Raw genomic sequence first — 16,714 nt, forward strand, 5'->3', positions numbered from 1 at the left:
ATTGAGGGGGGAGAAGGGGTATTAATGATATTATGAGTGTGAGATGGGCTGGGATTAGGGTGTATGTCACCACTATGAAATAGTAATAGGTGGTGACTTGCATGACAGGAAAAGAAGTTGATATATGAATATATATGATATATTCATATATGGACTAAATTATAAGTTGATATATGAATATATGCTGATATATGAAGAAGATATATGAATACTCACAATACCAGCTGATTTTCAAAAACTCCCAGTACAGTGGATGACAGTTAAGATCTCATTCCTGAGACCCTTCTCATGACAAAATTCTTCAGAGACCCCCTAGCTTACTATGATGTAGTGTGGCTATCCCTTCCCTGCTGGTGCATCTATGGCTTCATTCTGTGAGGCAAGACTGGCCACACAATCCTCATGGGATATGAGAAAGTCGTACCCAAAGGAGAAGAAAACTAAAAAAGGATATTAACATATGCACATAATGCTTACAGGGTACAAGATACCAAGGAGGGTAGAAGAACTGTGCAGTAGTAGAACAGAAGGAGGGTAATAAGTGTGCATTGCAGACTGCCCTGTCATAGATTAACTGATGTAATGTATCTGTTCACATCTTACTCTGAGGGTCACTGTGTAGAGTGTAACAGATGGAAAAAATGCTAAGCTGTGCAAAAGACATAACAGGAAGTCAAAAAGGTGAAACAGTAAAAGCCCAGAAGATTGACTTTTACAGCAAAGATTTGCCAAAAAAAGTTCTACTCATGGAAGGGAAATACAAACAGTAATCATCTGGCAAAGGTACACTTCAACCAGCCATCCGATGATAATCAGCATTGCAGTTAGTAATCCATATGGAGAATATTTTTAGTCACTGCCAGCTTTTCTTTACTTATGGCAAACAATTTACAGGTAAACTTGAGTTGGTAGCTATCCAAAATATGAGGAGCCCTCTCTCCATCTAAATTCTATCCTTCATAAATTAATAAGTTACTCATAGTGCTCTGTCCAAATAGTTATCTAGGAACAAAGATTCACAAATGCATATAAAAGTATGTGTGTGTGTGTGTGTGTGTGTGTGTGTGTGTGTGTGTGTGTGTGTGTGTGTGTGTGTGTGTGTGTGTGTATATATGGGAGTGCTATATATGTGAATATATGTGTGTATGTATATATATATATATATATATATATATGTGTGTGTGTGTGTATATATATATATGCTTTAGCATGCAAATAGATTCCTCTTCACGGCAAAGACATCATGTCTCCTCCTCCTTCTTACCTCAAAGGTGTGTTTTTCCTTTTATGGCAATGGGGAGAAGTGTCTTCTTGATATTGCTGAGGTTATATCTATGTGCTGTGGACAAACTTACCACTGCCCAATAAAGTATCATGATAGAGCCAACTGTATGTAATGTAACACCCTGAAACCCTAGCTACCCCACTTTGCATATAAACTACCACTGAGGTTGCACCAGCTTTCCACAGAGCTGTTGAGATCATGGAAGTAGTTTATACAACGACTGGATGTTCAAATGACAAATTCAACACCGTAACAGGTAAAAGCAAGCAAAATCTGAGGGTAATGCTACTCAATGCTAGAAGTCTAAACCTCAAAATGTACTCACTCGAGGCACTCCTTAAAATGGAGAATATCAACATCTGTGCAGTGACAGAGGCCTGGTTCAAAGCTCCAGAGAGCACCCCTGCATTACCAGGCTATAATTCATACCACACCTTTCGGGCACCTAACCCGGAACAAAGCACTAAAGGTGGAGGCGTGTCCATATTCATTAAGGATATCCACACCTCCAGGCTAGTTGCACAGCATAATGCATCCGTGATTATCCAAGTGCAACTAACTCTGGGCAAGACCGCAATCCAAATTGTAGCTTGCTACAGAGCCCCCACCATGCCCCAGGATTCCCACTCCTCATTTCTTGATACACTGGAAAGTGTTAGGGTACAACCCAACACCCTAATAATGGGCGATTTCAACTACCCCACCATTAACTGGGAAAACTACTCATGTACCAACTCTTTTTCTCAACGTTTTCTGGAATTCATAAATTCCAGTGCCTTGGATCAACTTATTCACACCCCCACCAGGGGCAGCAATATCCTAGACCTAGTCATTACCAACATGGGCAACCAGTATTCCACACCAGAGGTCACTTCCTCGTTGGTCAGATCCGACCAAAAGCTAATCACCCAAGACATCCACATCCCACCCCACCCCCAATTAGGGAAACCACCGTAAAAAACTTCTCCAAAGTCAACTTCACACTTCTTAAGACAGAAGTGGCAAACTTCATGACACCCATGCAGACGGACAGTAGAGGTACGACTGCTGAATCCTACACAAATGCACTTTATAAGCACTTACACGAGTGCATGGATCATGCTATCCCTAATAGAACCAAGATGCTATCCTCCAAAAAAGGATGCCAATCTGGCGGCCCTCTGCCATAAACAAACTCTACAACAGAAGAAAGAAACTGTTGCAAAAAAGAGTAAAATCCCATGACTGGAGGAGCTCCCTGGTCAACCTCAATAAGAAGCTGAGATCCCTCATAAAATCCTCCAAAACTAGTTATGAAAACAAAATTGCCACTGACTCTAAAGACAACCACAAAGCATTCTATAGCTATGTCAAGAATCTCAATGGCAACACTCAGATCTGCTCTGAGTTACAGCACAATGGCATTAAATATACAAAACCAACTGATATTGCCATCATCCTGGCAGATAGGTTCAGTGCTAACTTTACCCCCCTCTCACCCCCTAGTGGGCCCATCTCTATACTGGAAGAATGTAAAGTTCCTGTAATCACGGCTGCACAGGTAAAAAACACACTCTCCAAAGCCAAGAACACAGCATCCATGGGACCTGACAATTTCCCAGGCTGCGTTCTACACGAACTACAGAATGAACTGGCACCCTACCTAAGTACCATGTTCAATCATAGCCTCACCTCAGGCTTTGTGCCCACTGAATGGTGTACCACGATGGTTATCCCACTCCACAAAGGGGGAGCCACGACGGACCATGGGATCTATCGCCCCATTAGCCTGACGAGCCTGGTCTGCAAGGCCATGGAACGTATCATCATGGAACTCATAAACAAAGACATTGGTAATCTCCAAACTCTAGACCCTACTCAGTTCGGATTTGTAAAAGGCAGATCATGTCTCCTAAACTTGATTGACTTCTTTGAAGCAGTCACCAAAGCCATAGATGAGGGTAAGGTGGTACACACAGCTTATCTAGATCTCGCCAAGGCTTTCAACACCATCCCCTACTCTGGAATTATAGATAAGCTCACTAAACTAGGTATAAATCCCTATGTCACAAGATGGGTTGCCAACTGGCTCTTGGACAGAACCCACACTGTGAAAGTAGCAGACACCAAATCCGACTTCAGACCAGTAACAAGTGGAGTACCACAGGGTTCAGTCCTGGGTCCTCTCCTGTTTGGTATCTACTTCTCTGAAGTACAGGCTAACACAGAAGGTCTTTGGCTAACAAAGTTTGCAGATGACTGCAAACTAGGAGCCATAATCAAAATGCCTAACGATGTGGACATACTACAAAAGGGCCTCACTGAGACAGATGCCTGGTGTCAAAGCCATGGCCTGAAGCTCAATGCCAAAAAGTGTATTGTTATCCCCTTTGGCAAAAACTCTGTACCCATGAACTACTACATAGCTGGTAGTCTACTTAATGCCAAAAATGTGATGAGACCTTGGGACACAGGTGGACAGTAGTCTCTCCTTTGATAATCACATCGCCACAGTGGTCAGGAAATCCTTCTACATGGCTCACCTCATCACAAAAGGTTTCTCATCCAGAAAAAAAGAGGTCATTGTTCCCCTCTACTCATCACTCATTAGACCCATTATAGAGTACAACGCCCCTTTTGGTATGTACCTCACAAGACATCTACAACAACTGGAATGGCCACAGAAATACCTCACAAAGAGGATTACTGGCCTCAAATAGATGCCCTACGCAGACCGTCTCAAAAAACTCCAGCTTTACTCCATTGCATATCGCCTACTAAGAGGTGATCTCTGCCTAACATACAAAGCTATGTCAAACCCAGAGCTGTTGGACATGCTCCACTTAAAGAAATCCCAATCCCTCTGAGCTACACGCTCTAGGGACCTAAACCTTGTCACCACAATAAACAGAACATGCTGGAGGGATAGATTCCTGTCCCAGAGACTTCCCATACTCTGGAACAGACTACCTATCTATGTCAAACAGAGCTCCTCATTAGCACTCTTCAAGAAAAATCTTGATGATTGGATGGGAAATAGGAAATTCACCCCAGGGATCACTTCTGTGGCTCTGCTCGACAGGGGCACAGGAAAATAATTTTCTTGGGTGGCGAAAGCCAGGGTACATTTTTGGCTAGGCTTATGTAGGCCCTAGGGCCAATAGTTTAGTACCTACCTATGAACCTGTGAACCTATGTGTAGGGGAGGGGCACAACACCTAGATTGGAAGGCTCACTAAACTTTAAGTTGGGAAGTGTGCTTCTTCTGTCAGGTATGTATTATTTCATATGGTATGAATAGGGTGTGTGTGTGTGTGTGTGTGTGTGTGTGTGTGTGTGTGTGTGTGTGTGTGTGTGTGTGTGTGTGTGTGTGTGCATGCTCGTGCGTGAGTGCGTGCGTGCATGCGTGTGTGTGTGTGTGTACATCCAGATTGGGAAGGCACAGCACCCCAGTAAAAATATTTCTATGTGGCAACTAAGCAGACTAGTGAGAACATATGGCCAGTATATTGGGCATTTGTAAGTGGTTAGCAGACCCAAGAAATGCTATGACATACTAAAAACACAGATTTTGCAGTAGATAAGGACACCACAGCCTACCTAAGAAATAGTGCTGAATGCCTTTACAAGGTCAATATAAGCAACATCCACTGTTAGTCCTTAAAATGATTTGTTGTCATTACCTCTTCAAAAACTGCTACAAGATTCAAAACAAAAGATCTTCATGTCTATATGATTGTAGTTCCATTACTCAGAAAAAACTAAAATATCAAACTGCAAGTGATCTAGGGCAAATGCTCTATTGCCAGCATACTGAAAAAAATTAAGTTAAACATCTTTTTGCAGGGGGCGTAATCCTCCCTACCTCCACACCTGCTAACTATTGTACCAACTCTGAGATCCCACTACAGAGGGGAAAAGAAACAATTCCCTTATCCTGACTGTACTGCAATCTCACACAGAAATAAAATGCAGTATGTACAATCAGCTGATTTTCAGTCTTACAAGCTGACTTTATCCTGTTTGACAATAAAACTTTTGACAAAGGGAACCTCAGCCATCTACATATACATATATTTTGTTTAATGAAACTGAAAAGGTTTAGTTTGTTTTCTTTATTTATTCTGTATTTTTGAATATGAAGTTTTTTACTTTTGTGGTAGCAGTTATAGTAGTTGCAGTTATGCAAGGGAAATCTCCTCTTAGGTCTGTAACACCCTGACATATGTCTTTGGGAGGTTTGCACAAGATTTTAATGTAGGCATGCATATATGTTTACTATGTTATGCGGCAAGGTGACCACTAGATAGTTTATGGATAACATCTCAATCCATTTTCCTTTCAGTTTTCAGATGTAATTAAGGATACCATATTATTGTTTTCAACCTTTGCCAGCAAGTATAGTTTGAGATTATATCCGGAAAAATTGATAAAAAGTAGTTTCTTTGCTCTACTTATTCCAGACTTGTTTCTCCTACTAGGGTAATTATTTGAAAGCTAATTAGTGCCTCTTTTTTATTGCATACCTTATTAATGTTGTGATCCACAAATGTTTGTTTTTAATATACCTCTATATTTATGTCTTACCACTATGTCTTCATGGATGCAGAAGTTAATAATATCATAGAGTTCATACATCCAGAGCAGATTTATTTGGGCCATTGAGAACAGTATTTCAGTCTCTACTCATAAGTATATCATCTACTGTATTACAGCCTTCCCTGGTAAACGTCTAGGAAGGATGATTTATTTATGACTGACTTAAGGCATAAGAACACTAATACCATTCTTTATGTCATGCAACCTTCAAATTAGCAGAGTTTTCTTATTCTCCTAACTATTACATCAGTCACAAAAAAATAAACTTCCTTGGAACGGCTCTTTGTGGTCTATGATACAAAGATCACTCAACCCTTTTTGTGAAAATGATCTTATCATAATTTTTAATATAATTTTTATACCTACTGCATGTCAGCCATCAGCATTTTTATGACCCACCTGGCCTGTTCATACCATTTCATGTGACAGCTGGTTGTCAGACGCTGTCATCCAGGCAACCATCAGGGATTTCTGCTTAGCCCAAACCCTGGTCTCTCATGGCAGCTGATGGGTGTGACTCATGCTACACACTTCCCAGATATGTGCATAACAATTCATCCCAGACTCTGGCTACAGCATGCTTTGGTTGACATGCATGCCCCCATCATGGCTGAACAGTTGTTGGTTAACTTGATATAATAAGCAAGCTTCTACTAGGTGTAAGTATAGCAGTAAGCCAAGCTGTCTGCCTATCACAAATATGGGTGAGTTGGCACCAGGTTTGCCATACGTCCCTATCTGAGCGGGACTGTCCCTGGATCAGCAGCTCGATCCCGAGTCCCGCACTGCCAGTTAAAATCCTGGCGAAACAGCCTCCGCTTTGTTTTTTTTTTTTATTGGCCCGCATGCCAGTATACGAGCCAGTCAAAAAAATCGCAAAATGGAGCTACTTCTGTTTAATGCAGAACTGCCTGATGTTCTGCAATGAACAGAAGAGGGTCCGCTGTGCAATTTTTTGATTGGCTTTTTTTCCTTTGGTCTTCACTTAGTGTGAAAGATCTTTTTTTTTTTTTTGTCCCTTCCTTGCCCGTCAAAAATCTGGCAACCCTGGTTGGCACTGACTACTCATTGCTACTGTCCCTTGTTGAGTCCTCCAAAGCCTGGGTTATGAGCTGGTCCAGGGTCATCTTGTGATGCAGTCAGGGTTTTATTTCACTGTACTGTGGAGCAAACAAAGTTTTATATTTATCACTACTTTTTGTTAAATGGGGTAAGCTACTACATCCAGTCACAATGGCACACAAACTCTATGTTGCACAGCTATGGGTGTACAATATTGTCATACACTAAGCAAGTAATCTAACTCCAAGGAGTTTGTTACCAAATGATGAAGCAAACCTTTCCTTTGGCAGACAAGTATTTTTTATGGATCTGACATACTTACTTGATTCAAATTTGTTTCACGGAATGTATTGCTAAACTTGCACCTTGCTAATTTCTGTTGAGTAAATTAATTTCAAAAACAGCAAACAAAAAACAAAGACTGACTTAAAGAGAGAAGCTAAACCAAGAACAAATATAGCGAGTCATTACATTTCTAACATTTAAGACAGAATGCCTCCACTCTTCCTGACTTCTTATTCAGCTGATACTCCACAGCTGTGTGATTACTTAAACTTGTTTTCTATGTATCCTTTTCACTGAAACAAAGAAAGTTTAAATAAGTAAAAAGATGCAGTTTCAGCAGGGAAGAGATACAAACTCTGTGGACATTAGAAAAAAGTTATATTTAGTGGTCTTAAGCTGTCAGCATATTTAATCTTGGACAGCATTGACAGTACCTACCACTGAACTAGTAGCTGGATATGACGACTTTACAGTAAGATCAGGCAGTCACAAGAAATGTAGTACCATCAAAATGAACCAGGGATGACAAATGTGTTGTAGGGATATCACTGAAAATCTATAAGAAATCACATAAACACACACATTGACACGCAGATACATATAAAACATATATACATATGCAGTCTATACAGTCGACATCTACTATTGTACAATATTCAGCTAAATGCAAATTAAGCATGGCAGAGGTTGGGGAATATGCCCTTTCTGTGGTATTAAGTGATCTCAAAGTTACTTTATAGAAGTACCACAGGGTAGGGGGGGGGGTGCAGCCCCCATGCATAAAAGTTGGTTTTAGATTGTTTTTGTAGTGTTTTAATTTGCTGCTCTGAGGGTATTTGTTGGCGCATGTGTAGTGATAAGGTGAAGTTTGCTTTGTCGAACTTTTGTTGTCAAAGTTAGCAACATCAATGTTTCAGTATTTTGATTAAGTTAAATTTACCCATATACATGTGCATGCATATGTATAGCAGAAATTAGCAGTGCTTCTAATAACAAGAACAGTCCAAAGAATCAATTTTTCATTTTATAAATACAGATTTTTTACAAGCTAACATAGAACAGGGAATAACATAAAGGAGGCACAGTTATTCATGCACTGCTAGGTTCTTTCTCAAAGCTCCATTCAACAGTTTCAGTATTTCAGGGTATACAATGTTTTCCTCAATACTGGTCAGCAAACAAAATAGTCCTTACAAAATAGTTTTCCTGTAAGACTTCTCATACTCATCATTAATTCAGGTTGAAAGGTTTTTGTTTTGTGTAACGGCCAAGTGAATTCTTTCCATGGGAAAAAATTTGCTTAGCTGATCGTACATGGTTTGGACGTTTCGATTTTTAGCTGTCGATCTTTTGTAGTTCGACAAGCTAAAGCTTCGTAAAATTAATAGGGACCCATCCTTCTCACCTTGGAAGAAACTGACATCTGTGTAGTGACTGAGACATGGTTTAAAACAGCTGTGCAGGGATATAATGCCTTCTACACCTTTAGACCAGCTACTGCACAATGAGGGGGAAGGTGGAGGTATATCAGTCTACATTCAGAAGAGATTCACATCAAGGCTAGTAAAGCAGCATGATGCACTAGAGCTTCTTCTTGTCCCTATAACCATCAGTAAGGTCTCATACCATATATTAGCTGTAGAACTCCCTCTATGATAAAAGAAAGCCACAATGCCGACCTACAGGAATTAGAATCCCTCAGTATTAAACCCAATACCATTTTCCTAGATAATCCAAACTATCTAACTACAGACTGGGTAACCTACACCACCAGTAGTGCACAAGCGCAGAGATTCCTGGACTTTATCAATACAAGTGCCCTGGGACAATTAGTCAGAGTACCCACTAGGGGGAATAACATCTTTGTTCTTGTCCTTACTAATATGGGAGTATCTTACATCATTCCTTGCGTATCCTCATTATTTGTTAGATCTGATCATAAAGCAGTCTCCTTCAAAATAAAAGTGAAACCAGAGATCCCTTTCACCTAAGGTACTTTAGAAATTTCTTTAAGACAAACTATAAACTCCTAAGTAATACACTGGCAAGCTTAAAAACCCAGTTAACACCACTGAATATTCAGAAATGTACACTACCACACTATGCCAGCATGTAAACATCTGTACAGATGCAGCTGTACTCCATAGGAACAACTGCAGAGTAAACCCCAGAAATAAACCCACATGGTGGAACCATAATATCAACAAGCTTTCTAATAAAAGGAAAAACATTTTGACCAAAATGTAAGAAGAGTAATTTCAAGAATGTTAGAGCCATTGTCACTGAAATGAACACACAACTTAGGAACTTAATAAAATCCACCAAAGCCAAAATAGCTACCCAAACCAAATAGTCATATTCATAATCTTATAAGCACAATGCAGCAATGTGATGAGCTGATTGTGAATGATGCTACCTACACTGAGACTGAAAATATAGTTAAACTACTTGCTAATAAATTTAGCTCTAACTTTACCCCTCTCTCACATCCATCTATCCCTCAAGATATACTGGAAACTAGCTCACCTTCAGCTATCACATAAGACTAAGTCCTAAAAGTGCTACCAAAAGCCAAATGCTGCATTGATGGGTCCTGACAATATCCTTGGATGCATCTTAAGTAGCATGAAGCATGATTTAGCCACACCCCTAACAACACTGTTCATTCTTAGCCTCCATACAGGTTTTGTACCAAGTGAATGGAGAACAGCTACTGTCATTCCCCTGTATGAGGGTGAACCATCCACAGAACCAGGCAATTACAGACCCATGTCTGACCAGCCTCATATGCAAAGCCATGGAAAGACTTATCATTGAATTAATCAATCAGGACATAGGGAACAGTTTCGATTCATCAAGGGCAGGTCATGGTTACTCAACCTGTGAATTCTTTTGAAAAGGTCACCAAAGCAATGGATGAAAGCAAAATTGTACATGCACATTGCATACCTTGACCTGGCCAATGCTTTTGACACAGTTCCGCACTCAGGCATAGTAGAAAAGCTAAATAAACTGGAATAAACCCTTATGTTGCCCACTAGATTACCAAATGGTTCACAGAGAGGATGCAGATAATCAAAAATAGGGGAATTTACCTCCACAAAGAGTCTAAGACCAGTCACCACCAGTGGAGTCACCCAGGTTTCTGTGCCAGGACCTTTCCTGTTTGGCATCTACATTTCTGAAGTAAAAGTCAATACTAAAGGGTTCTGGCTGGCAATGTTTGCAGATAACTGCAAGCTAGGAGACGTCACTGAATCCCCAAATGACTGAGCCATCCTGTCTAAAATAAATAACTTGTGTCAAAATTATGGTCTGAAAGTAAATGCCAAAAATGCACGATCATATCCTTTGGGAAGTTATGTACCTCAGGGAATTACAACATTGAAAATACACCCCTAAGCACTGACCCATTTGTTTGAGATTTGGGAACTTATGTGGCTAGTGACCTAACATTTGAAAAACATGTGTCTATTGTTGTAAGAAAGTCCTTCTATATTGTACAACTTATAAACAAAGGGTTTATGTCTAGATCTAGGGATGTCATGTCCACCTTTGCTCTCATTACGCAATCATTGAATGTTATGCCCCCTTTGGTATGTATCTGTCCAGTCACATGCAACATCGGGAATGCCCACAGAAATACCTTACTAAAAGAATACAAGGCCTAAACAATGTGTCCTACATGGACCAACTCAAAGCCCTGTCACTATACTCGGTATCCTACAGACTAAGAGGTGGCCTGTGTCTGGCATACAAGGGTATCCTCTAACCCATTACTGATGGATTTACTGCACATCAGCATGTGAAATGGCATCAGAAATAGTTGGTCTAGGAATATAAAACTCTTCCTCAACATCAACAGAACAGTTTGGAGGGAAAGGTATATTTCGCAGAGAATACTGCTTCTAAGGAACAGACTTCCCATCCACGTAAAACAAAGTTCATCCCTGTTCATTTTCAAGACAACCTTAGATTTATGGATGGGAAACAAAAAATTACTCCAGGACTGCCCCTTGTGCAACTAATGGACAGATGCCACTCCTAAATGCTTTGTGCCATGCATGGGTCCCCTCAAATTATCTGTGGCATGATCTCAGTTATTGTCTTTAGGGGTAATATACAATTATTGACTATGGGATGGGTAAGGCCAATCTATAACCAAATGGGACAAGTTAGTTTGGGCAAAAAAGTGAAACTGGCTGAGTTTAAAATGGCCAGCAAGGGCAGCTAGTGTAGTACTTACCTATGAACCTATGACTGAAGCACTCCTCATAGGCTGTGCTCTGGCAGCTGATAGTCATTATTGTATTTGGTAAGCTATAGGCTCCAGAGAGCATTTTCTGCATTTTCAATGAGTAATGTAATGAAAGGCAATGCTAATTAAAATATGCTCATTTGTTGTATAAAGTTGAATGTGTTCTATAACAAGTAATCCTACTTTGAAATTTCTTGTTCAGTATGTTCAGTAAATGGCTGCTTGTAACATTTTTTAATCATGTAAACAGCTGAAAGCACTAGCAACTTATTAGTTTTCAAAATATTCTAGTTATACCATTGCTATATAATACATGCAACATTGAAAAAACAGTTTTTTTTTCTCCTGCCAAAAGGACAACAAAACAATCACTTCATCTTTCTGAAACACTTCATTCATCAGGAAGCACTTCAAAAATGGTTTTTCAACACTACTGTGCTGTGAATAAAGTAATGATTAAAAAAAAAAACTTCTTTACTGAATTATCACTTATGACATAGGGAATCATCCATTAATATAAATAAAATAAATATTGACATATTTTCAGCTGCAAACATTATACATCATATATAATCTTCTATATAGTCACTGTCAGTCAAACATTGCATAGCTCATTCAATTTCTACCTTCCCTTAAACCTCATTCCTCCTCCTACAAAACATTATTCTGCACATATTGTTCACATAATTCCCAATTTTTCCATGTAATTTCCTCATACCCTTTTCTAAAGATCACAATTCTAGTTATTTTATCTCTGTTACTATATTTACTTCTTCTAGTATAATTGGTTTACATTTGATTTCGATATTCTAGTAATTGCTTTTTTTTGGCAGCCAACAGAATTAAACTCAGCAAGGCCTTAAGCAATTTCTATTCTGTTTCACAGCTCAATAAAAACATTTCCTTAGTCACACCAATTTGCTTTCAGAGTATTTCTGACAGAGTAGTCTGCAGGGAATTTTTAATGTCTGCCAACTCATTATACTTCAATAAATATGTTCTCAATTACATCTTTCTTGCCCATCACACCTCCAACATTTGCAATCTACCTGAGAAAAAAAATTATTCGGGAGTCTGCTTGGGATATAAAAATACCTATGCAAATACATCTCAGTGAAAAAATCCTAAATCTTCTAGACTTAGTTGCATATTTGGGAGCCACACATACATCCTCCCATTGTTTCTTTGTGAACTGGATATCCAGTCTCTCTTCCCAGTCGTTTCTGACCTCCTCTGATTGATTCTTATAGTTATCGTGCAATATTTTATGTGCCGTACTAATTATCCTTTTTTAACAGCAGCTTCTGTTCAAGATTCTGCTAAATCTCTACCAGTGCTGGTCTTTTATTTAGGATACTGCTATTCCTTTCTGTTTGCCTATTCTCAATCCTTGACAAGAAAGACAATCTTTAGGCTGCAGTCCAAATGTTTTCATGGCCTCTTCCCATCTATTACCTTTCCCTCTCTAATTATTTGCTTCCAATACCTTGGTTCCTTGACAGTATTCTCCAGTAATTCCATCCCCTCTTGCCTATTCTCTGTACCCCTAATTGCTGTCATCTCTGTCGGCACAATCTCCTTTCTCCATCCCTGTGTTGGCTTAGTTCTTATAATACTTTCTATTACTTTATGAATATAATACTCTTTATGGGTATTGTTATTCTCCTTAAGGATCTGTATCCAAAATCACAGTCTCTCCTTATTTCCTGAGTTTCCCCATTGTTCCATCATCATCCCTTTCCACTTTGAATTATAGCTTTCTACTTGTGCTGTGTATATGAGCCTTAACTGTGTAGCTCTGAAATACCTCTTTAAATAAGATAATCCAAAGCCACCTTGATCTTTTGAAAGAATCAACTTATCCCACTTGACGTTTGCCCTCTACCCCTTCCAGATAAAATCCTTCAGCTCTATTAATTGATATCCACAACTTCTACTTCGGTTGATAAAAGTATGCCTGGCCTATGTATAACACTAAAGGAATGAAAAACATTTTTACTGCTTCTGTCTTCCTATCCATATCCATAAAACACAGCATCCAGTTTCTCAGTTTTTATATTTTCTTTTGTTTAGTCTCTTCCTACATATCCTTAGCTGCTATGACAGAATCCTTTTTAACCTGTACTCCTTAGGACTTCATTTTAGCATGCCCCCATATATATGGGTAATGCTGAACCAATCTATGTATGGTTACATAGATTACAGCTATTGTCTTATCTTCATTAATTTTGTATCCCGAAAAAAAAAACTGAAACTGTTTCAGAATGTCCCACAACACTAAAATGTAATTTTCTGTTTCTATCAGGCACAAAATAATATCATCTGCAAATAAAGCCAACTTTTCCTGATTTCCACATTTTTCTCCTTTATACAGATTTTCAAAAATTTGCAAAACATTTCTAATACCTTTACAGGATCTCTGGTTATTTTCCTTGTTATAGGCTCCCTAAGCTTGCCAGCAACCCTTTCTACTTTCTATTGCATGAGCCACTGTGCTAAAAGTGTTTGTGCTCTGTAGTTATTATCAAAAACAGTTGCTTAACAGCAATATTTCTAAACTCATGCATGCTATCGAAGTAGCCCCTTCTTTTCTCTTTAGCACTCTGCAGTCGCACCTCTATTTGTTCTGTGAGATTCCCCTATTCTGCAATATTTTAACCTTTATCAGTTTCTCCATATAATTCTTGTCACTTCTTAACCATATCACTTTTTCTTTTATTTCTACCCTATTTTTAGGCTTCACTTTAATTTTAACCCATTCCCTAGCTATATTTTCTGAAGAAGTTTCTATCTTCTCTAAAAACTCCTGAATAATTTCCATTACTCATTTCTTAAATTCCTATCTGTTTAACAGATAGGTATGGAAGTGCCAGTGTCCCATTTTATTTCATTACGCTGCATTTTTATTTTAGTTATTATTGGTGCATGATCTGAAATAGTTATCGGATGTGTATCAGTACTTTCAATTAAATACATTTTCTTATGAAATCTAAAAATTCAACTATTACTTTTAAAAAGCACCTCTTCAAGTAAGTTGAGGACTTTGAATTTCTGAATTAACTACTGTTTATCTCTGCTCATGGTTCCAGTTACTTTTTTGTTTTGCTAGTCTTCCTTTATTAGTAACTGATTTGTCACTGCACTAATATTGTTGTTTTACTTTTGCTGTTTCTTTATTGGTGGGTACAGTGGACATAAGCATTTCAAGGATCCTTCAACCAGCAACATGGCAGCCAGGAACATTACATCAATTTCTGAAATCATTAATGTCTCTAAGAACCCTATATTGGGAGACCTGGACTTTAGCAATGATTCTGCTACCATGTAGCCTAATCAGAATGTGGATATTCTTAGGCAGTATCGAAAAAAGTTGCATCAATTTGAACAAACTGTTTTTGACTTTAAACGCTTGCAATGGCAGCACTTAAGCTTTTCAGTTTATTTACAAAAAAAGATAGTACCAAGAGGGCTACGCATACTAAAAATGCCCTCTTATAGAGAATAATATCCAGCTCTACTCAGACGCTGGCAGTTAATGAATCTTAGCTGCTTCTTTCATTACATGAAGCTTATGCTTGCCTTCTTTAATCCAACTGAACAGCAACTAAGCAAGGAAGTAGGAGTTATCTACCCGGATCTCATTACAAGCATCGATGTAAATGAACATTCTTGTCTTTTACAAGAAACATTAGACCGCATTACAGCTTTTGAAAAGAGGTTAATAGAACAAAGAAAAGGAAACTTTGTAGAGACATACATTATTTTAAATGTGGAAACATTTTTACTTGGCCAACCAACAGAACCAGTAACCAATGTAATCAACCACAATAAGAACCAATCAATGTACAACTTCTAACTACTGATGATACGCCTACTGAACCCATGCAGCAGGAAATGCAACTGTCAACAACCTTAGTAGATGCCAACAATGTTGTTGCTCTGGATCCCTTTGATTTTATAATTCTGGTGACAGAACCCCTCCCCATGTCAGAACCTCAACAGAAAAGGAACACGAATGACAAGAGGAGGAACAACAACAGACCCATAACCAGGAGCCAAATGAAGTTCCAACATGCAACAAATCAACGGTAATAAATTTATCATCTTATACTTTAAATTCAGATGAACTGTCAGTTTTATCTAAATGATTAACATTTGTACCCTCCACTCAAATGGATATTGCTTAAATGTTGCTAGAACTTAAATATTTTATGTGTTCTCTTAATCTTAAGATTCTCGTCAAAGAGAACAATGCTCCACTGAATGTACCCAAATGTTCAAGCATATTTATACCACCTAACAATCCACTTGTTTTGGCCTTTGAAAAATAAGTGGGAAAAGAACTATATAAACATTTTTATGTTGACAAGCACAGTAAATACTTTAACTTGACTGCATCACAGATACAAGCAGTCAAGAACTACAAATTCAGACATAGTCATAAAACCAACAGACAAAGGTAGGGGTACTGTGATCATGAACTTTGATTACTATAACAATCAAATGCTCTCTATGCTAGCCACCTTGGATTATGAGCAAATACACAAACAACTGGTGAATCAGATAATTAAGCAGATTTCCTTAAGACTAGAAAATATGCTCAAGGACAACCTCATTGGAGAAGAATTATACCAGTACTTTAGAACTGATAGTCCTGTTGTACCTGTAATATATGGTATTACTAAAGTCCATAAATCCCTTGTATCTCCCCCTTAGACCAATAGTGTCAGCAAGAGGATGGGCGACAGAGCCCGTATCGAGCTACCCTGACAACCAACTTAAGAAATATTTACATGTAACAGGTACCATTATCAAGGACACAGCTAATTTCATTTCTCACCTATCAGAATGGCTTATGTTACACCCAGCAAAAGACTGTTTTCTTGTTACACTAGATATAGACTCATTGTTTACAGATATTCCCAATGAGATAGGAATTTGATTTGTTAAACAACATTTACTTGAATTCTCTGATTATTCACAGTGTCACATTAATGTTATTTGTGAATTACTGGACATTATACTTACAAACATCTTTCTATATCAAATGAAGTTTTACAAACAGGCAAGATGTGTGGCGATGGGTACCCCAGTTGCCAATACCTATGCCAACATTGTAATGTACCAATGGGAGAAACAACATATAGTCAGTGAATATAATCCCTGTCACAGAAATGTGAAATTTTATAAAAAGTTTGTGGATGACCTTTTCTTATTATGAGAAAGTACACTAGAAGAATTCAAGA

Source organism: Protopterus annectens, chromosome 6.part0 (genome assembly GCF_019279795.1).
Source record: "Protopterus annectens isolate FY-2018-M chromosome 6.part0, PAN1.0, whole genome shotgun sequence".
In the NCBI taxonomy this organism is placed as follows: domain Eukaryota; kingdom Metazoa; phylum Chordata; order Ceratodontiformes; family Protopteridae; genus Protopterus; species Protopterus annectens.